We start from the raw sequence: 23,082 nt of genomic DNA on the forward strand, positions 1-23,082 counted from the left end.
CTGTCTGCCACAGTGGTTGTAAAACAGGGGAGGGTCTTCTGTGGGAGACCACCTGAAACCCAGGAGAAGTCCAACCAGGCCGAGAGAATGGGACAGCTTCCAAAGCTATTGCTACAAACAGGGCACTGTGCCCCCTTCTTAGCATACAGCACATACTCCTGTGAAGACAATAATTTAACACTGTGCTTTCAGGTCTCAGGGTCTTTGGCGTGTGACTTTCAACTTCAGAGCCAGAGATTCTAGACGGGGGGTCTTCTCTTCAGTGGTCTCCCAATGACAATCGTGAGGCAGATGAGGGAAAATTCGGACAGACTCTCACACCTGCAAAGCTCACACCACAAAGCACCCTGCAGCCCTGGACAGCCCTCAGTCACTTCAGTATTTATAAGCTTATTCTTATCACTGCAGACTAAAATTGTACTCATTTATACTTATTGTAATGTAGTCTGGGCTTAATTGTGTTTTTTCCCCAGTAAGAAATTCCAGTCTTTGTTAGTGTTTGACAGTAATATGCAGTAAAAGCCCTTGACAGGCACTGGTAGAAATATGGAATTATTTAGCATTCTGTAAAGGAATGGTAAGGAGCTGCCTTCTTTCTTTAGGGCTAATTGAGTAGTGATTAATGGCTGTGATTACTTCGCTTGTCTTTAACCCTGATGTCACTAAGGAAGGGTGGCTCAACATTTTCTGTGCCATGTGGCAAATACCAGTTTTGAATATGTCAGATGGAAGGACAACAGCAGCATAAACTGGTGCTTGTCTGTGCCCAGGTTGGGCTGCTGAGCACTCCCTGAAGCACTAGCAGCTCTTCCCCGCTGCCTACAGCTTCTCACTCTCACTCCTGCAGAAACAGCAGCTGTGGTAGGAGGCATTCAGAGAAAGAGGCAGCATTGCAGACCTCTCTCCCCATGCCTGTACAGCAGAAAAGGGGCCAACTGCAGCTCACACTCAAGATTTCAGACAGGTAAAATCGGATGTATAAAAAGAAAAGCAGAGAGAAGAGTGTCATCTGCTGCAATGCACTGCAGAACAAAACTTGCTCAAAATTCATCAGCTATTTAGTTTTCCTGGTAGTATAAGTCTCAATAATTTTAGGAATAAAACTGCCAAGTATTTTCACACCTTACAACTCACTATTCTAGATTTCCCTTATCTGTTTCCAAGAGTTAAACCCTCCTAAAAAGAGTCCATATGTGGAACACTGGTTTCTGTCATACTGTTAATAGCTTGCCAAAATACCTAATACTTATTTTCAGCTTTTCTTCATTCTTCCCTTTTTTTCCCTTATTTCCTCAATTAAGTTGATTGATATACTAGACGTCCGAATAAACAGGCAGACAAAAAAACCCTATTTATAAGCAGCTAGTGAGACCCTCCATAGATGAGAATTTAGGATGTGGTTTCCCATCAGTTTAAACACCACCTAGGCTGTAGTGTTCCTATTATCCCCACTGCAGCCCAGACAACTTTCACTAAGACTTTCTTTCACTAACTCTTCCACAGCAGTACAGGAGGCAGATTCAGATGGAGACTAAGTCACGTTACAAGGTGCAGCTGTACAATTTCCAGTGGCTAAACTGTAGTGGAATAGAGTGAATCATAAAATGGTTTGGGCTGGAAGGAACACTAAAGATAACCCAGAAATAATAAAGAAATCCCCCCTGCCAAGCCTTCCACTAGACCAGGTTGCTTGCAGCCCCATCCAACCTGGCCTTGGAACACTTCCAGAGATGGGGCATCCACAGCTTCTTTGGGCAAGCTCTTTCAGTGTCCCATCACCTTCACAGCACAGAAGTTCTTCCTAAAGTCCACTATTAGGTTCACTGTGGAACAATATCTTTAGACTATATGTGTAGAGTGAAAAAATGCAGAAAGCTCAATTTTTTGCCAGCTGTGGGTAGGAGGAGATTTTTCAGCTCCTACAACTTGTAATGTTATACAGGGATATAGTATCACAAGCTACTTCCAAGAAGTAGAAATGGGTCCATCTGTGTTTAATGTTTCAGAAACATCTAATTAGGGTCGAAGGAAAGTTGAGGCATCAAGGCATAGCTTCACAAGGTTAACCAGTTGGGTGCTCCAGGGAACAGGAAAAGAAGGTAGATATAAGAACCAAGTATTAACTCTGGGGGCAGCTGGGAAGCCGCCTGGTGGAAAAGGACCTGGGGGTGCTGGTAGCTGAACATGAGCCAGCTGTGCCCAGGTGGGCAGGAAAGCCAATGGCACCTGGCCTGGATCAGCAATAGAGTGGCCAGCAGGGCCAGGGCAGGGATTGTCCCCTTGTACTCAGCAACAGTGAGGCCACACCTTGAGTGCTTTGCCCAGTGCTGGGCCCCTCACTATGAGAAGGACAAGATCCAGAGAAGGGCAAAGCTGGTGAAGGTCTGGAGCACAAGTCCTGTGGGGAGTGATTGAGAGAGCTGGGGCTGTTTAGCCTGGAGAAAAGGAGACTCGGAGGTGAGTGACCTTCTCACTCTCTACAACTCCCCAGTAGAAGAGTGTAGCAAAGTGGGGGCTGGCCTCTTCTCCCAGGGTATCAGCAGCAGGGTAAGGGGACACAGTGTGTCATAAGCTGTGCCAGGGGAGGTTTAAGCTGGACATTAGGACGAATTTCTTCTCAGAAAGGGTGATCAGACATTGGAATGGGCTGCCCAGGCAGGTGGTGGAGTAACCATCCCTGGAGGTGTTTAAGGAGAGACTGGAGACTCAGTGCCATGGTCTGGTTGACGAGGTGGTGCTCGGACACAGTTGGATTCTATGAGCTCAGGTCCTTAATGACGCTGTGATTCCTCGGGAAACACGTTCTTTAAGGTGGAGCTGCAGCAGGTCGGTTCCTGCCCTCCCTTTAGAAACTCGCATAAAGCCGCTCAGCGTTTTACGCATGAAACCCGTAAGGCAAACCGAGCGAGCAGCACCGCGCCCGGCGGCCGGGCCCGCTCGGCCCCTCCCATGGCAGCCCGCCACCCCCAGCGAGGCGGGAGCGCGCGCCGGCCCCTCAGCGTACGGCCCGCGCGGATACCACGTCAGCGCCCGCCCCTCCGCGCGCTCCCGCGCCAGCTCCGCGCGCCGTCTCCGCCCCTCGGCAGGAGGCGTGGCCAGCCTCGTTCCCACCCCGCAGCGTACATATAAAGCTGGCGAGCGGGTGGAACGCCCCCTCTTTCCCCGCGGAGCGGCTGTTATGGCGGCACGCGGTAAGGCGGCGCGGGATGCGGTGTCTGCCGCTGCCCCGGTCGGGGGGGGGGTAATGATTTCTTTCTTTTGCTTGGACGTTTGGGAGGGTCGCCCGCAGTGCTGGTCGCGTAGTGCTTGAGGCTGGAGCCGGCAGGTGAAGCTCTCACCCTTGGAGGCGCGAATAGAGCCAGGGGAAAGGCGACCATAATCCAGCTATGGGGCCGCAGCCGCCCGTGCACGGTGCCCTGCTGAGAGCCGCGGAGGTGCGAGGGGACTTAGAGAGGACTACATATCTCAGCATGCTCCGCGGGAGGCTCACTGCCGGAAGCCGCGTCCCGAGGCGCGGGGCAGGCTGGGAACGGTAGGCGGCGGTGACCCGCGTGGCGCCGCCGGGCCCGCGCCATTTTGATCCCCACCCATGGCGGCCGGGGCCGTGCGGCGGTGCCGCCCTGCCGTGCCCGCAGCCGCGGCTGCTGCAGCCTTCAGACCTCTGGGTTCGTGCGTAAAATGCAGGATAAGGCAGAACCACCTTGTTCGTGTGGCAGAGGGTCCGTGCACATGCTTGTGTTATCCGTACATCTTTTTGGAGGGCTCAGCCGCTGGCATCATGGCATTGCTCCACAGCAGCCTTACAAAAGTACTGTGAAATCCACACAGCGTCCCAAGGAAAAAAGACTTGCGGTGATGTTCGCACGGGTCACAGGACGAGGGAGGAAATGAGAATCTTGACTCCATGTTTCAGAAAGCTGATTTATTATTTTATCATATATATTATATTAAAAGAAAATTGTATACTAAAACTGTACTGAAAGAGTAGAAGAAAGGATTTCGTCAGAAGACTAACAAAGAAAGGAAAAGAATGATAATAAAATCCCGTGACTAACCAGAGTCCAAGACAACTAGACTGTGATTGACCTTTAATTAAAAACTACATAAAACCAATCAGAAATACACCTGTTGCATTCCACAGCAGGAGACAATTATTGGGGTTTTTTTTTCTTCTGAGGCTTCTCAGGGGAAAAATCCTAAAAGAGGTTTTTTTAGAAAATATGTCCATGACAAAGATCCACAACATTTAAGCAATAGCTGATGTAAACCATGAGATTGTGTTCTAACTAATTAAATTTTCTTTACATTTTTAAGACAATGACATTGCATAATAAAGAGATTTGTTATAAAAGTAAACCGCTACCACCCCAAAGTGCTGACAGAAGCCTGTTGTGTGCTTAAGATGCCTTTTTGTCCCCTCTGAAATGCTGATGTCATTGAACCCATAGTACTTCAAAAAGAACGGGAAATACCTCTAAATATATCTACAATTCCAGGCTCTTACCTGCAAGCAGAGATTAGGATGTGGGTGGATTTACATAGGAAGTTGTCAGGTGCATTCATTGTGTGTTTAATTAGCTTGTCTGACAGTCTGAGTCACACCTTAGATTACTGAACAGTACATTTTTGGAACTTAAACCATTAGTAACCCTTGATTATTGAGTTTATTACACTCAGTAAGCATTAAGTTTATTGCATGCAGAAGTGGAAGCTTAACTTTAGGCTTTCTATAGCTTTAATTGTTTTGTGATAGGGAACAAAATGTGTGATAGGTTGTCTTTCATGGCCCGATGCATTTACTCAGTCTGTGTAGTACAGAGTGAGTTATTTTTAATAAGGTGATAGTGTATTGTCACGAATTACTTAAACTGCTGAGTTGGTGGATTTTGGTAATTGCTACATGGTTAAAACAATTCTCTAAACCAACTTAAATCAGTTCTTCAAAGTGATTCAAACCTTTCCTTGAGAGGTCTTTGGACTGAGGTTTAATAGTGGTATGTGCAGTTATTTCTCTGCAATGCTTTTCATATATGATTTCACGTGGGTGTAACTTGAAACTCCTTTGTTGTTTGAAACTGCATTTCTTGCTGCTTTTCTCCTGCAAGATTGTGATTTAGTATTTATCATGCTGCTTCTAGAGATGGTGTTGATTATTATTGCCTCGTAGTGTGTGTGACTTACTGGCCTGGTAGTATGAGTCTGCTGATTTCAAGTTGTAAGGCTGTCCATGTTTGCTTTTAGGTGTGATGGAGAGGAGATTTTCATTGGTGCCAAGTACATTGTACATTAAGGTAACAGCTCTGCAGTTTTTAATGTTGCTATAGAAATGCATTTTTGTTTCAGACCAAGTCAATAAATACTTGTGTTTCATAACTTGGTTTCTGTATTTTATGTCTATCAAAGTATGGAAAGTGCCAGAGAGTTGACAGTTTTGTATGGCTACTGAGCAGGGCAGAAAGAAAAAACTACATTGCATTTTTATAACTGCCATCAAAGTAATAAGTAATTTGATAATTTTTTGGATGTGATGCTCTTTGAGTTAAAGTCAGTCTGTAGGTCCGTTCTTAGTTGGACTTCTTTTGCTTGCAGATTTTTACCTTGACAGGTATTTTACCTGTTTCAAAACAGTATTAAATTATTCTATGAAAATGCCAATTTTTAGTGCTTGGTGATTATGTTTCTGACATAATAACATGGGAGATGATACTAGACCACAGCAAGAGATGTTATCTACTTTAAAATGTAATGTTGCTTATTTTTAATTTTAGCACCCCGTGGAAGGACCATCCCAAGTAGAAGAATACTGGGTACACACAAGTGGATTTTCCTGCAAGCTGTGTATGTTCTGAATGATCACTGGGGATAAATTCTCAACAAATGGATTAGAAAAATATGCATGGGATTCAGTTAGTATGTCATTAGCTTTAAAATTGAGGTATCAGTAATTTTGGGCATCTTTGACATGGTCTAGAACTGTGTTGGCTGGGGGTTTGGGAATAGATATTTATGTTAGAGGAGCTGGTAAATGCCTGTCTTGATGCGTTCATACTAAATTTAAAGTTTACCTCTGTGTATATTTTAATTGTGAATTTGAACTTTACTGGGAAATAAGTATAAAAATAGTGTATAGTCAAAGAAAACAGGACTTGTGGATGCTTATTAGTATAAATAAGCAAATGCTCCCCTTTTTTAATAAAATGTCTATTCACTTTTTACATGTATAGTTGTTATTCTCACTACTTTTAAAGAAAGAAAAAAAACTCCAGGACCTGTATTCATTTAAATTTTACTTAAATGCTTTTAATCAGTTGTTACAGAAGTAGAAATTGGTTGTTCTTTCTGGCTTATGTTATACATGAACTTGTTGTAATTTGGGATTTTACTCAAATTTCTAGAGTGGCATGAATAGTTTCTAGTATCGACAATGTGACATGTCCTGAAGAAAGATTTCCTCGCAACAGGAAATAAAACAGAGGTAATACTTATTGATTAAACAGCAGACTTTTTTTGTTTATGATAGTTTATTCCCTTTTTAGTACATTGCTGGTGAAAGAGGTGAAGGTTGTCTTGTGGAATGTATGAGTGATGTTACAGTTCCTGTCCCTGATACTTGTGGATAATGGTGAATCATGCTGAAACTGCCAAACCTGGTACATTGATCAGCAACTTCATAAGGGTTTGGCTACTGAGATCAAACCAAACTTATGATTATTCAATCATAAATCATCCAAGTTGGTGTTGGTTTAATGCTGTTGCTGTGTACAAGTGAGGTGCCAGCATGCACCAGGCTGTGAATAAAAATGTGGGTGCAATATTTAAACCTATCTCAGGTCTGTGTTAACACAAAAAAGTAGTCTGTTGCAGAAGCTTGTGTCTTTAAAGAGCAGAGAAGAGGAAGTGTCAGACTTCAAATATTCTGCCTTACAGTGGGTAAATAACAAGCACTAGTCAGGTGTGGTCAGGAAGTGTTGGTGGTTGAAAGCTAGTGGTGATGTTTGCACTTCAGTTCTCTTGGGACTGTTAATTTAGGGCTCAGATGTGAGCATTTAGGAAAAGTCATATTAAAGACAAAGGTGGAATTTGATGGTAAATTGTAGTGAATTCTAAATTAAGCTGTTTCAGCTCCAGAGATAAATTACTTCTAGGGCTGGTATAATGTACTTGAAGGAGGCAAAGAATGCTCACAAGTGCTTACTGTGCTTTAAGAATAATAGCAGTGGTTTCTCCAAGAACTTCATTCCCTCCTGAGTATCTGAACTTAACATTTTTCAGTGAAATTCACTTTACTGCACTGTTGTTTTCAAAGAGTGAAACTTCTTGTGCAGCAGTAATTCCCCCTTCCTATCATAGTTCATACCCAGGCTGAGCAATAGCTGGGCAAGAGAAGCAAAATAAATCTTACTGTGACATGACTACACGTCTGATTGAAGGTTCACAGAACCTGCTGTGTGCTGATACTAATGCAGAACATGTTGAATAATGTAGTTTGGTCTGAGGCTAAATAGATGGCAAGTTGTATTTTGAGCAATGAAAGAAAACTTCTCTGAACTATTAAATGTCTTTTTTACAGGAAAACCCTGTTCTATCGAAAACAAGTAGGAACAAGTGCTTTTGGCTTATTCAGGTATGTAACTAAAAATCTTCTAAAAAGAATCTTTCTGGTTCTAAGTCTAAAGTAACTGTGTTTACAGTTTGGATCTTTTTGCATTGTGATAGTTACAAACATAATTGATCATTTGATATGGTAAGTCATAGTTGGCATTTACAAAACACTTGTTCCCCAAGCACAGTGTGAGCTGATAGCTGTCCCCAACCTTGGTTAGCTTTCAAACCTACATGAAAAGTTTTAAATAAATGTACATTATTACCGAAATACAACAAAATGCTAGAGATTGTAATACAAAAGCCAAGCAATCAAAAACCTTATGAAATATTTCCTATTAAATTTTTTGTTCATTTACTGATTTTGTCTCATCTGTGATGATCCTATCCCGAACCTGAATTCCTGTTGAAAAACTTTATATACGGATCCGGATTCTGAGATGAGACCAAAATACTTTATTTAAACTTTCTGGGAAGTATTAGTGTTTGTGGGTTTAGGTTTTTTGTTGGTTTGTTTTTGTTTCTTCAGAATTAGCAACATGTTAACACAAACTGTTGTGTGCTTACTTGCAAATTGGAATTTCTGTCTTGGATGAACCATTTTGCTTAGATCTTGTTCTCCTTTTTCAGTGATGAATCGGAGCACTTTGTCAGAACTGCCTGACAAATGCGGATGATGTAACCAGAAGGAAGTGTAACACCTGAAGAGATACTGTGACTTGGAGTGGGATGCCATGCTTTTAAAAGCCTGCTAAAAGAGCTTTCACTTTTTTCAGTATATACTGTCTCTGCATATTTAAAACACCATCTTTCCAAAATACTGAGCTGTCTTCTGTAGGAAGTGTAGCAGTAATATTAGGGATGGGAGTACATGGAAAACCCCTTGGATTTTTTTTACCCTTTTAAAATACCATGGGTACACAGTCTTGCAGATACTAGAGATCTGTGATGACTCAGGAGTGGAGCTCACAGGCAGGCCCTGTAAAGACAAAAGAAAAAGACAGTGTCTACACCTGCATCACTGTATCTAGCGAGGGAGTGAGGAGTTGGGGTTTTATGGACTGCCCTTTCAGCAGGAGAAAACTAGGATCACAACAGTGGAACTGCCTTTTGAGGAATACACTGGCAACAGTACGGCTAGCTTTTTGGGGAAAAGAGAGTTACATTGGAGCTTGGGCTTTTGTCTTGGTTTGAAAAGACAGGTGTCTTCTAAGGAAGGCAGGAGCCTCCCTTGAAATCAAAGTTAAGGGGCATTCAGGCAAAGATATAGGAGTAGGAATAACAGTCCTTTACTAGGAAAAATAAAAGTAAAAATGAAAATGCAGTAAGACCAACACTGACAGAGTCAGAATACAGCCTGACAACCCTGTTGGTCAGGGTGTTGGTAGCAGTCTGATGAAATGGTGACTGCAGTGCTCCTGGAGTGACAAGTGTGGTTCTATTGGAGCAGTGATCCTGTAGAAGGCTGTAGTTTTCCTCTGAAGGTTCACTGGTGGTGTAGATGGGCGGGCATGGTCTTCCTCTGGGAATCCAGTGGAGAAGAAAGCTGCTCCTCTGGGAATCCAGTGGGAGAAGGCTAACTGTGATATTCTAAATCTCAGATTATATCCAGGTAGGAATGCCTTTTAACAGTCACTTAAAAAGAACTGGTGCTGTAATGACAGTAGCAGCAGATTTGCTGTATTCAGCAAGCTGTCCAGGATCATAATTTGAATCACAAGTAAATTTGAAGACAGCTAATGTTGTACATTAGGTAAAGTTGGCCTTGAAGCATCACTTTCAAGCCTTATTGTCAGGAATTCTTTATAACAGCAGAAAAAGTACAATAGCATAATTAAAAATAAGTATCCATCATGCTACTGAAGTGGATGCTAAGGATCTGACTGAACTCCAGGAGTGCATTGGCTCACTGAGCTTCTCCAATGGTTTGCTTATTAAGCACTGCCAGCTACTTTGGCTAAAGGCTGCTCCTTTCGAGCATGGAATGGTAAATCAGACTATTGAATATCAAGATCTGCAGAAATAAACTGGAAAACAGCTTTCTCTTCATTGTTTTCAATAATACTTGTTTCTGTTAACAAATGTTCCTGAGGATGGTGTGGTTTTTTGTGTGCCATGCTTTGTACATGCTTTTTGAATAAAGATGAGGATGTCACGGCTGTTGCATGTCAGCTGTGGATCAAGCCGCGGTGTTCCTTGACTGCTTGTACTTCTCAAGAGCTATGGAGGCAGTGTGGCCTTGTGCTGACTGGTGCAGCATGTACTGGGCACACAAAGCTTCGTGTTGTGCTTGAGTGACTCCAGGACAGAAACTGCTGACTGCATACTCAAGAAGTCAGAAGGTAAGATTAGTCTCCATCTTCTGCCCGCTGCAGATCGTCAAAAGGTGGGTACTGTTAACAGCATCTAGTAGAGCTGCTTGACAGGTAAGCCTAGAAGTTGTGAGTCCTAGCTATGTCTCTTCTGGATGTTAAAGAGCAGAGAGATCGTTGCTGGAGTAGCAATATTTGGTAAGTGCTTGGTTAGGTATTCAAAGGCATATATGACTTTGGTACAGGATCAGGAGACCAGCACATGTTTTTGAGAATAAAGGTATCTATCCTTTAGCTGATGTTAATACAGAATGCTCACCTTTAAAGAGAATGCTATATGTATGTGCAGTAAACTTGGTGAAAGTGAGTTTATCTTGTGATGTTGGGGATGAAATAGAAGACTAAAGGTTCAGGGTTGTGGGTGGCATTTCAGATACCCAAAGTATTTCATGACAGTCTTGCTCTATGTTCTAATACATTTGTTGGGGATGGTCTGGGAGGTAGGATTGGCAGCAATAAAGAGTGCCAGGAAATAGTTATTGCATATCAGTGTGGTGGAGGTGTGTCTCAGAATGTTAAATCATGAAAAAGATTGGGCTCGCAGTATGTAAAAGAAGGTAGATGTGGCCAATGGTAAGGTATATTGAATATTGAGCTGTAGAACTTTCTCAAGGAACGATCCAGTACTTCTGAGCTATGGAAAATTGGTAGCCAGTTAAAAAATATATTAGTAGGGTGTCAAGTGTTTACGAAAGTGAATTACTGTTTTAAATATGACATGTTCCAGAGGATTTGGTTTGTAAGACCAGTCAAAATTATGTAGGAAGTTCATTTTTATAACCAATTTTAAGATGGAAAAGATGGCTTTTTTGCCTTGTGGGGAGGGGTTAATATGTTTTCAAACCAGTTGGGGATTTTGTTCTGGTACATTTTCTTGAGTGATGTTTAATACAAGTGAGATAAGGAGATGTAGTGTTTGAGAGTTGCTGTGTGACACGTTTGGAACACGTGGCATGGGATTTCTCTGCAAAAGCATTTAATGAAACTTCAGGTTTACAGAACAGATTGTTAAATTCAAAGCTTTTAAGATTGTGCAGTAAACAGCATGAAAGCATTTTGCTGCTTTTGTGCATTAGTCCAGTGAAGTCTTGCACTATCATTAGTGGAGAGCTAGAAGTGTCACATGGCTGTTGGGCTGTGGTCCAAGTAATCGGTGGTTGAACAAACTGTTCTGGAATGTTGCCATTTATCAGTCTTAGTAACTGGGCAAAACCAGCAGAGACTTAGTAATTAAATGAATGTTGAGCTTACAAGCAAGAGAAGCACCTTGCAACCACATGGCAACTTCGAGAGTAGCTCTGCATAAATGCTTTGCTATGTTTGAAGTAACAAGGGCCTTATTAAGGTGGGAGGTTTTGTCTTGCTGAAGAACTTGTCTTACTGGTGAAGGCTGTGATCTATAATCAAGAGTTGCAAGTGAGTGAAACTAAGCTAGCAGTGGTTATCTTGCCACAGCACCCACACTGCTATGTGACTGCCACTGCTGGTGTGATACCTGCTTGAAGTATCAGATCCCAGTGAACAGGAATTTCAGAATAAGCTGTGCTGTCTGGCTGCCATCCTGCAGAAGAGTGTGACTGTGGTTGCAGCTGTACAATGTGCTGGTGTTGGGGTTCCCACCATCTTTCCTGCAGGAAAGCTCTTAACTACAAATTTGCCATATGAAGTTTGGGGTATGTGTTCTGCCATAAAAATTAAAAACCAGAAATGAGTTGATGGAGAAAAGCATTCCATAGCACATTCAAACATGGACACAGCAGAATCAGCAAGTGTTTGACTTTGCCCAAAGAGAAAGGTATTCTTTATACTGAAGAGTGTTCAGTCCTAACTTTGGTAGCTCTTCTTCACACTCCCTCCCTTTGTCCCAGAGGACAATCTTTGAGCTATCATCTGGAGTATGAATGAATTTAACAGAAAAATAGTAATTTCAGATGAGTGGAGTACACATGGAGGCTTTATATGCTATGTAAATACATGTCTGATGATGTGCATTCTTTATTTTTGGTGTTACAACTGGTTTTACAAGTATTTTTACTTGTCTGCCCTTGTATTTCCCTCAGAGGATATAAACTGGAAAAGTACAATTAGAATGATGAATTCTACTTCCTCTCAAACATCATGTGGCTTTTTAGTTGATAGTCCAGTTGAGCTATCAGGGCTATGAAGACAGTACTTCTCTGCCATTGTTTCAAACTTCCTGCAGGCTCCGGAGGACAAAGTGGTGTTTGATGCTCAGAAGAATGGCTGTATTGAGTGGGACAAAGTCTGCCTCGTTCAGTATTCTGTCTGAGGATGACCAGTATAAGGAACAGGAGAAGTATACAGAGCCTTTCCAGCAGTTTTCTTGGGAATTTTCTGAGGTTTTCATTTGTGTTTGAATACTACTTTGCAATTATGACCTATCTCCATTTAAAAATATTTGAAACATGAAAGATACATGGGCTCTAAAATCGATGAAGTAGTGAGTATGTTAATAAGTGTAGGGAGGGTAGGATTGGGAGGGGGCTGAAGTAAAAGCTTTTTTTCCCCTCCTTTCTGAAACTGATGTCACTTTCAATTCTTATGTTACTGAAAACAGTGGTAAGTGAAGTTCATTGAGGGCCCCTGTGCTAGGACAGCCTTGCTGTTTAATTGAGCTGTGTTGGGTGGGAAAACATGAAGCACTTAGCGTGCTCTTACCCTTGAGCTATACTTCAGGCTTCTCACCAGCCCAATAAACGCTATCTTTTGCCCTGAAACTGGAATTCTCCCTAACTGAAGGAGCACTCTCCCAGCATCAATGGTACTAGTTTTATTGTGGCAGGTGAAGAATGATTAATATCTGTCCCAAAATGAAGTTCAGTCTTTTTTTTGTGGAAGAAAGAGATGAATGGACTGTAATAAAACAAAAGCTTGGCCCTTTGAAATTGGTAAGTTGATTGGAAAGTAAAGGTATTTTTAAATAGTCTTAAGATCACTGAAGAAGAATATACAGCTATTGCTATATCTGGGTTTCATCTCACCTTGACAAAATAGGAAATAATTTGCTCTAGGCTTACCTTGGTTTCTTTCAGAGGGAGGACTATTGCAGATACCAGGGTCTTGTGAAAAGCATTTGAGACTTAAACTCTTGTGTGTCTTGAGGTTTAAGCCCAGCCAGTAACTAAGTACCACATCCTACCTGCCCTCATAGGATGGAGAGGAGAATAGGAGGAAAGGTAAAAGCAATAGGTTGAAATGGAAACAGAATTGAAATTAAACGTAATAATTGTACCATGAAGGAAGACAACAAAGGGAAAGCCCAAAATAAGCAAGTGATGATATACAATTTGTGATCACCTGCTAACATACCCAGCCTGGGTGATGAATCCATGCCTCCTGGCCAGCTTCCCCCAGTTTATGTACTGGGCATGAAATGCTAGTATAAAATATCCTCTTGGCCAGTTTAGGCCAGCTGTCCTAGCCTTGCTCCCTCATGGCCTCTTGAGCCCCAAATGACTTGCAGAGACTTCTGGTTGTTGCTAAGTAGTGCTACCCCAACATCCGACCGTTATCAACTCTGTTCTCATACTGAATCCAAACCATGGCACTAAGAAGAACCAACTACAAAGAAGAAAGCTAACTAACCCAGCTGAAACCTTGATCGTGTGTTAGCTCTGTCTAGTAGTTAGGTCATTTTCTGCAGCAAAAAATACAGGTTAAACTGCTGTCTTTTGTTTCATGCACTCCACCAGGAAAGTACAATATTGAAACATGGTGAGGGGCAATTCTTAATGTCATTTTGGCTTCATAACTAAAACAGTTCAGGGTATGATTATTCATTCCCCACAGTATATTAGAATAAGCATTTTCTGAAAGTAGTTGGACTATGTAGTTTCTGATCCTGATAATTTTATTAAACTGCCTATTTGCTACTGCAAATAGAAAGAGAAGTTTGGTTTGTGGGAATTAGTGCTCCTTTCCCTCTTCCTGTTTCACAGATTATAAACCACACAATATAAAAAATTTAACGGCAGGAACAGGAGTTACCTCTAAAACATCTTGAAATAGCAATTTATAATAGATACTATTTCAGTGCTGAGTGCTTCCTCAAAAACCTGCATGGCAGGGAATAATGTCTAGGCTTTTGAAAATATTTCTGAAGTAGTACTCTTACACTTGTCTGAACTGGCTTCTCTTCATTTACATGTACTTCAACTTAATTTCTGTTGCTAGTGAGAAGTTGTTCAGTATAGTTTCTGCTAATTTGACATACAGGATGTAAGGCTGCTGGAAGCCTTTTTCCATGTAAAAATATCTTAATATGGTGATCCTCTGGCAGGGGTTGGCTGCAAGATGTTCTGCCATGGTTTTAAATGCTATGAGAAGTTATCTGGAAATTCTATGAGTACTTTCTCCTGAGAGTATTAATGTACTTTCTAGTTCTATAATTGAAAAAGTAACACTGAACAACTGTAGCAACTGCTTGTATATTTTCTATAAAAGTGCAGTCCCTTTATGAGCCATGGTGGATATGGGAAAATCTAAAGCTTTTACCTTACAAATATGAAAAAATATGATTTGCTAGGAGCTGCAGATGTGAAGAGACCTATGATGTAAGGACCATTGACTTACTGATGGCTATTGCCTGACAGCACTAACTTTTAAGGGAAAAATAGCCACTCAGCTTTGGTTTTTGGTTGAAGAAACTTGACAGTGACCAGGATGGTTCACTATATTGAAACTCTCTCACCTACCTGTAAGAGAAGAAGAGGAATTCTGTTATTCTCAGTAGTGCTCCTGGAGGTGCTGTCTCTTGGTTTTATCTGCTGTTTATTCCTAAGGGCTACTTGGAGTTCTCTAGTTGTGATTTTTTTCACTGAGGCAAGACTAGGGAATCCTGAAGTATTGTTGACTATTAACTAGTAAAATACGTTTAAAATTACAAAAGAAGTATGCATATTAAGTCTTTCCAAAAGTTACATCTTTTATAGAAAGCCTGAACTTCTAGAGATAATCTGCTCTATCTCCCACCATAAAATTTCTTACTCTGGGCCAAAGTTGGGACCTTGGTGTCCAAAACTTTTATATTGCACTCAGTTTTGTCCCAGTCTCTTAAAGATACTATTCCTCCTTTTCTACACTAGTCCTGTATTGATTTCCTTTTAACAGTTATGTATTAAACATTAAAAACCACAAAATTCCGTAAGACTACTACATAAGTGTTCAGTATTAATCCCAGAAGGGATGTAAGAATATATGAAACTTCTGTGAAGGGAAAAAAAGAAAGATCTCTGGGACTTGAGGATATAGTAATGAAATTGAAATATGTGATGAGTTTCAAAAACAAGACCAGCTCCTGTAGTTGATGTGATTTGACAGCTGGGATTTGCTCTTCAGAAATCAGAGACAGAGCCTGCAGATATGTCACTTATGAGGCAAATTGCAGATCTATCAGCAAGGACAGCTAGCAGGGCTTCAGGTTGTTTCAGATATGGAAGGGAAATACTTTCTCTACTTCTGTGTTCATACAGAGCTCTCTGCTGGAAAGCTTCAGGCTATAAAGTAGGTGTTAGGAAAAAAGAGTGGAAGGTGATAAAATAAAAACCTTTCCCTACTCACAATTAATGTAATAGGGCTAAAACTCAACTGTATTTTGTATAATATTCTCCAAAAAGCCATAACCATTTTTCAGAAATATCTCAATTCTGCAGAAATAGGCTTGGTTGAACTCACTCTTCTCTCCTTGACTGTTTTGAAGTTTGGCTGAGAAACAGGCACCTCGAATTCATTAAAAAGGCAGAAATTAACGTCTGTGAAGATGACAGCCTTTTCTATAGCAGCAGCAAAAAGAACTATCAGCAGAATTGGCATCTGGCCCTGGAAGCAAAACATTCTGAGCTTCTGCTCAAGCTTCCAAAAGAAGCATGATAATGAGGTTTTAGAAAATTCTTGGGCTGTCTTGATTTCATATACAATCTAATCCTACTGCTCAACTTTGGTGATTAAGATAAATAATATAGAAAATACTGTCTTGGGCCAAGCAACGGTAAGTTATGAAGTATTTATTTTCTACAGTTCACTGAGATAGTGTTCCCTTTTGCTAGGATTTAATCTTAACATGAATGTGGTCATTGTTGGGGTGCAGACTCACTGCTTGCTAAAACATCTGATTAGCAGTTGGGATGTCAGAGGCTCAGAGGGAAAGCTGATGTGCCACCAGCACTACTATCAGCCTTATTGTGGAAGAGACCATTTGTGTCACCTTGGCTGAGCTATAGAAAGCATGTGAGCTTCTAAGCTGGGAATGTCTCACGTTTGGGGTTTGTTGGGTTGTTTTTTGTTTTGGTGTAGAGTGGGGGATTTTGTGCATAGCTTATATAAGTTCCTACTTTAATAGCCTTCCCTTCTTAATTCTGGTTCTAATTTTTTTCCATTGTGCACTGAGACTGGAGCAGTTTGAAATATTTTCAGATTAAAAAAAAAAATTGTTCTGCACTTTTCTCACAGCCTCTTTTGGCTGCAGCAGGTCTGTATCAATACTGTTGATCTGAAATTTGTTAACAGTTTTCATTCATCAAGTTTACTAACCAGGACTGGTCTTTTAATAGATTTTTAAAGGGATAAAAGTTGGCACTAAATGACAAACCTCTGCCTTTTAGTGTACACAAGATCATCTCTTGGGTAAGAAATATTTTATAGTTTTTCTTATGAGACATATAAGATGTGTATGTGGCGGTAAAATCTACTAATGCCTGACCTGGAAGGGTATGAAAGAATTTTGAAATTTCTGCAGTTAACTGTCATCAGTGATTTTAACTTTTTTTATGGACGTGCTCACTCAGCTATTTTTATTGATTCTGCTGTAACTAAGAATTGATGTATTGGCAGTAAAAATGCATATTCTCACACAGTTGCATTGTCTCCTCTTGCTGCTCAGTATGTGCCTCCAAACACTGCTCTCCATTGGTACATAACTCCAGTTGGAAAACACAAGAGCTATTAGAAGTGTTTTGGTTAATTTAAATGTGGTATCAATAAACAAGTTCACAGATTTATTAGCCAGGTATTTACCCAGTCATAAACTGTTTTTTTTTTTTTTTTTTAAATTGACCCTAATACATTTAAATTTTCAAAATCAAACTTCCCTGTAAATGTTCTTACTTGCTGCTATTTTAAGATCTGAACTTTAAAAAAGAAAAAAAAACCTTTTATGTTTTTTTACAGGATCCAAACTAACTGCAATTTTTTAAAAAAAGCAGATTAAAAGCATAATATTCTTTATCTGTCCCCTGCAGATCACAGAATAGCAATTTATTTTTTCTAGTTACCAGTTGCTGTGAAAAATTAAAACTTTGCTTCTGTAAAGATCTAAACCTGTGCTTCTAGCAGCACAATACAGCTGCATTAGTTGTACCAGGTTTGAGCACAGGTTTTGTTGCCTGCACTGCCCTGTGCAAAACTATGAAGCGATTCCTGGTTAAGGCTGCACAAGCTGGAAAGGGAAAAGTTATACACATGTGCTGAAGCTCTACTTTAGGTTAAGATCTAATTCTAGTATCACTCAAGGCCCATGTAGAAGTAGAGAGTAGATCTTCCAAAAGAAGAAATTATTGAAAAGCAGCAAGCACAGTCTGAGGTACTGATAGTCAGAGTTCTTCATCACTGTGCTCTGGTCTGATATTTGTGCTGTAAATGAGAACTCCCATAGGGCACCACTCTCCACGTATCTTTAAGAAATAAAATAAAAATTCATTTGTACAGAAAAGGTTGTATTGTCTGCTCTTGGGATCTGCAGAAATGCTGCATTTTGGTAGTCACTTCTGCCTTGCACCTGGCAAGGGTCATAAATATGTGTGTGTGTGTGTGTGAGCTTGTTCTATTCTTACAAGGACCTTGAAGACACAAGGTTATTTGGGCTCACCCATCCTTGAAAGGATTTTTAGGTTCTTTGGTTACATGCTAAGTAGCCTGGAACACTTGACCTGAAAGCTGTGGATTGCAGCTGCTGCATCAGACACTTTCCTGAGTAATCAGCCATGGAATTACTAGCCAGCTAAAAAGGGCTGGGACATAAGCCCAATTTCTGGCTATTGATCATCCGTACCATAAAGGGTTAATGCAGTCTGACAGCTAAAGCCTGGGCAGCAGTTTAATATTGGGCATGGATTAGAAGTTAAGGTGGGTGAGAGCTGTGGGAATGCAAGCTGTGCTCTCCATATTTGCCTTACAGCTGGAGAGCAGCCCATGACCTGTCCCATCTCCTGTAGGCTGTGGCCATTGTGTCTGTGGTGTGCTGTGCTCCTCTCTCCTGGGAAAGATGCCCAGAGCTGCAGAAGAACATTCTGTGACCCAGTGACATGCTGTCTGCCTTCGGAGATGGGCTTAGTGCCGTAAGTAACTTACATGGGGTTAAGTGGATCCCAAAGGTCTCTTCCCTTCAGCTGCCTTTTACAAGGGTGCCAAGTACTGGAATCCTTACGGCTGCTAGGCAGTGCAGGGATGTTAGGGCCAGGCTGGATGGTGTCTGGGGTGAAGGAAGGGCTAAATACAGCAGTAAGTTCTCTATTGACACTTTCATTTGTGGCTGTGTTCGGTGAGTTGCAGCTTCAGCACTTGGCTACCTCACACTGCGCAAGTGGACAGGACAGCGCCGCTGTCCTGAGATGACTCGGAGATGTTTTGGAGATGGATGCTGATGAGGAATGCTCTCTGCAGTTCTCTTGCATGAGTCCTTCTCATATGGCAGAATGCACTAGGACACAGAGGAAACTTCTTCCTCCAACCTTTCCATGCTAATTTGAGGAAAATGGGGCAGTATATGGGGCAATTATCCTGTCACTTCTTTGCTGAATATCTTGTCTCCTCTTTCCATGGAGCTTTGCCAGGCACTGACCTAATGGTAGCATTCCACTAAGAGCTTTAAAGCATCAGATGCTTAGGATAACAGGAATAGAAAAGGCAGCAGTTGTGTCCTAACTCTTGCCCTTGTACCCATAGCAATAGTAAAGCAATATTTTTTGGTCAGATTGGGAAGCCTTTTTCCATAGTTTCCTCACCCTTGATAAACTTGTGGGTTATTTGTATAGGAAGCTTGTGATTTATAGGTCTGTAGTGGAAAGCGGAGTATGTGATTAGAGGGAATCTGGAGGAACATGTGCATGTATGCTTTTCCAGGAAGTGGAAAGGATTTGGGAAGAAAGGAACAGATTAGTGATTGCGTGTTCTGCTTGCTGCAATGACAAGGTATTTCAATTGTTAGACTGAAGAGCAGAATATTCAGTTTCCAGTAGTGGATATTGGCTAATAGAAAAATACAAAGATAGGGCAAGCATAGATACGATAGTACGTTCTAGTACGCTCCCCCAGTTTATGCAATTCCTCTACTAATTTCTGTTGCAAAATTTAAATTGGGGTGATATCTCTAGCTCTGCATTTAGCAATTTTAGATGGGCGTTTCTTGCATTAATTAGTTATTTTGGAGGTTTATGGAAATACCTGCAGCATCATGTGCCAATGCAATCCCCCAGCTTTAGCTCCATGCGTGTAAAAGTAGGGGTTTTGGTTTGGCTATCTGCCTGTTTGATTTAATGTTTCCTAGTTCTTCTGCTGGAAGAATGAATGAGCAGTTATCCTCTAGTTTTCCCCATGCCACTTCTGACTTGTAGGCCTGCATTAGGTTTCCTCATCTGTACCCAAGGTATAGGTTCTGAACATCTTAGCACTGCTTTTTTGCCAGTAAGCATGTGCCATTTGTAGTTCTTTGTTGCGAGGCTGGGCCTATTTTCTGAGTGACAACAGTCAGTTTGGGATGGCTTTCCGTTGGCATTTCCATAATACATGTGGAAGTGACTTCACTGTCTTCTGAGTATGCAAAAATAGAGTGCTCTCCTCCTCCAGTCCTCTTTCAATAATTGCACGTTAGCCTACAGTGTACTGCAAATACATTGAATTCTACAGTGATTGCTCTGAACCCTCAGCTGGTAAACAACTCTTAAAACCTTCTAATTAGTTAGAAAAAAACTTAAGGTAATAACGGAATGTGAACTAAACTACCTTCTGCTGCTTCTCTTGTGCCTCTTTCTTACAAAGTCAGCTCTGGAGTAGTTTTTTTGGAGGTGGATGTATCTGTTGTTTGGGGATGATGTTGACAGAGAAGAGGCAGAGGCAACACCAGTGACTGATATTGGAAAAAAAATACTTAGAACATAGATACTTTACAGAAATGAGCAGTTTGAGCAGTTTTCTTTCACAGGCAGTGTTGCTATAGCACAGACATAAAACAAAACTGAGAGAAGAGTTTAACACCTTCAGTCTATACATAAAATTCAAGAGCAGAAGAATTCCTGGGAAAGCCTCATTCTTCCTCATTGCCAGGCTTGTTCTCTGCCTGCAACTATCTGGGCAAATATTAAGCAGAATGCAGGTGATTTCAGCCTCAAAAGCCTTGAAATGTATCGTGTCAAGTCTATAGGATCAGACTCCTGTTCCATCTTGCAGAACTAGAAGAATTAAACATTAGTTAAAATTTAGTTACTTTGGGTTTTTAACTGGCTGAGGGGAGGGGGAAAGAAGCATCAATTCATGGGTAGAACTGGATCCAGGGTAAAGAACTGTATCACAGAATCTGTCTGCTCCCACCACATGCTCAGGTCCATGTCCAGACAGGTTTTGGATGTCTTGGAGAATGGAGACTCTACAACCTCCCTGGGCAACTGATGCAGTGCCTGGTTACTCTCACAGTGAAGAAGTGTTTCCTGATGTTCAGAGTATTTCAGTTTGTGCCCATTGCCTCTGGTGCTGTGAATCATACTGGATTTGCAAATGCTTTGTTTGCTCCTTTTGTTTTCCTGACTTAGAAGAAGTGGAGTGTTTGAAGAATCAGCAGAATCAAAGTTAACTTTAGAAATAGTTTAAATATAAAGGGGATTAACCCTGACTTTAAGAAGTGCTACCCTGCCTCGATTTGAAAAAGTTTGAATATGCACAAAGGATATAACTGGAAAGAATGTTAAAAGAAAATATTACCATTAGTTATGTTAGTAAAGTTCCTTTGCTGAAATCGTATGACAATTTTAGATGGTAAGCTACTTTTTATAGAATGGAAGGACTCTCAAATCTGCATATTAAAGACTGAGACAGTCATATATGAAAAGTATTTTTTCTGAATAAAGTTTCATATATGTGATTCATCTCCTTTTCATTAGTTTCTGACTTGCATTTTTCTCCTTAGAGACACAGGCCTTGCATTTTATAATGCAACCTATCTTTTAAGACAGAGAATTTGACTGATAAAAGGGAGAAATAGCATAAACTTTTAATTAAACAGGTATTTACCCAAATAGCTTTATTTTACCAAGGAGATCTTGCAGGGCAAATAGGCCACTAGCCAGCTGTGCACTACCTTGAATAAAATACAGACAGCAATCCTTTCCTGAAGTATCTTTATAATATATAGATATATTAATAACTTGGCAGCCTTACCAACCAGGCTAGGGGAAGGGACTGGCTTGAAAAGCACACTGGTGAGAAACCCCAGGAGTGGCTCATTAATTTCGGAATTCTGCTGTGGCAGACACAGACAAGGAGCTTGTTTTGTTATTACTGTACATGTCATTTGCTGCATGACCAGAGTGATCCACCCTCTAGGGCTGTAGCTGGTGCATTTCATAGCTCAAGTTCAGTGAATTCTATAGACAAGCCTCAATTTCTAACGAGTACACACTTTGGAAAGGTGAGGCATCATAGAAACTGAAGGTAAGATTCCTGTTGAGTTTCCTAGATTTTTTGTTCTTTGTTTAGGATATGATTGTTTAAAGGTATGTAAGTTGCTCCGAAGCAAAAAAATAGTCTCTTTGTCAAATTAAATTTATTTTTTGCTGCTTTATCTGTGCTACTCTGTAGTTGGTCTTGTTGTACTCACTGGTTTTACATGGATGTGCTGGGAGGAACAGAAGTCCAGCTGTGGCTTCAGGGAGATTCTGCAATGGCTATAACTGGAACAGAAAAGCAGGCAGGGTTTTCATATACCAGGAAAATCTAGGAATCAACACAAATTTCATTATGGTGAGAAGCTGTCAAACTGCCAGGTATGAGCAGAGAAGCTCCTTATGTAAATCTAAGTCACCAGGTAAGTACCTGCGGGTGTTCTTGGCAAGGGTATTTTTTCAATCAATGTTTTACATGGTTAAAAAGAAACACCCCCACTGGTTTCATGGATCTTTTCACGGAATTACAGAATATTCTGAGTTGGAAGGGACCCACAAGGATCATTGAGTCCAACTCTTAAGTGAATGCAGGGATTAAGCCTGTGACTTCTTCTCATTGGCATGATGCTCTACCCAATTGAGCTAATCTCAGGGTTTTCCTGGGCATGCCACTTTTGGCCTTGATATTAGGGCAAATAATGGAATTATACTTGAAGGAATTGTGTGTCAGACTCTGTGCTTCCTGCTTTCTATGTAAAATTTCAAAGGATCAAATAACTGCAACTCTGGGTCAGCTATGATTTTAAGTAATGGTGCAAATCTGTTAATTGCATTAATCCTAGTCTTTTTATTGGTTTTGATTCCATTTTATGGGGGAAAAAGTTAAATTAAAAAAGTTAAAAAGCTTAAAAAAGTTTTCCTCTAAAAATGGGCCTGAAAGCAGGAGTTACTTTCTCAAGAGTTTGCCACAGTTAGTCAGATTGACTGTCTGAGGATTATAATAAAACACAAGAAGTTCCACCTCAACACGAAGAATAATTTATTTACATTGAGGGTGGCAGAGCACTGGAACAGGCTGCCCAGGGAGGTTGTGGATCTCCCTCTCTGGAGAATTCCAAACCCACCTGGACAGGTTCCTGAGTAACCTGCTCTAGGTGACCTAGCTACTGGCAGGGGATTGGACTGGATAATACCCAGAGGTCCCTTCCAATCCTAATGCTGTGATTTTTCACTATTTTCATTAGTTCCAGACAACAAATGCATTTATGAAATTTAGGTAATATTCTAGGCCACATCTGTACTATAAACATAACACTGAAACGCCTTCTGTAAACATCTGAAAACAACATGCTTTGGTGCAAATCCTCCAAAACTGGAAAAATTGGAAATGTGAAAAAATGCTCCCCAGGGTAGTTTTTGAGAATATTTCTTTCACTGCCCAG

The 23,082-nt window shown here is 41.0% G+C and overlaps 1 long non-coding RNA gene and 1 other non-coding gene across 2 annotated transcripts; both read left to right on the forward strand.

Moving 5' to 3' along the window:
- The first annotated feature begins 3,127 nt into the window (after positions 1–3,127).
- Positions 3,128–6,473, forward strand: LOC128939494 (uncharacterized). Its single transcript, XR_008483222.1, has 4 exons — positions 3,128–3,191; positions 5,242–5,291; positions 5,769–5,838; positions 6,396–6,473. It is a non-coding gene; the product is annotated as an uncharacterized LOC128939494 (long non-coding RNA).
- Positions 6,474–7,972: 1,499 nt separating this feature from the next.
- On the forward strand, positions 7,973–8,044 carry LOC128939582 (small nucleolar RNA SNORD50). Its single transcript, XR_008483231.1, has one exon. It is a non-coding gene; the product is annotated as a small nucleolar RNA SNORD50 (small nucleolar RNA).
- Positions 8,045–23,082: the final 15,038 nt, after the last annotated feature.

The sequence above is a fragment of the Melozone crissalis genome, unplaced genomic scaffold, assembly GCF_028551555.1.
Source record: "Melozone crissalis strain CALT ecotype California unplaced genomic scaffold, PUWL_Pcris_2 ptg000027l_1, whole genome shotgun sequence".
Taxonomy (NCBI): Eukaryota; Metazoa; Chordata; class Aves; order Passeriformes; family Passerellidae; genus Melozone; species Melozone crissalis.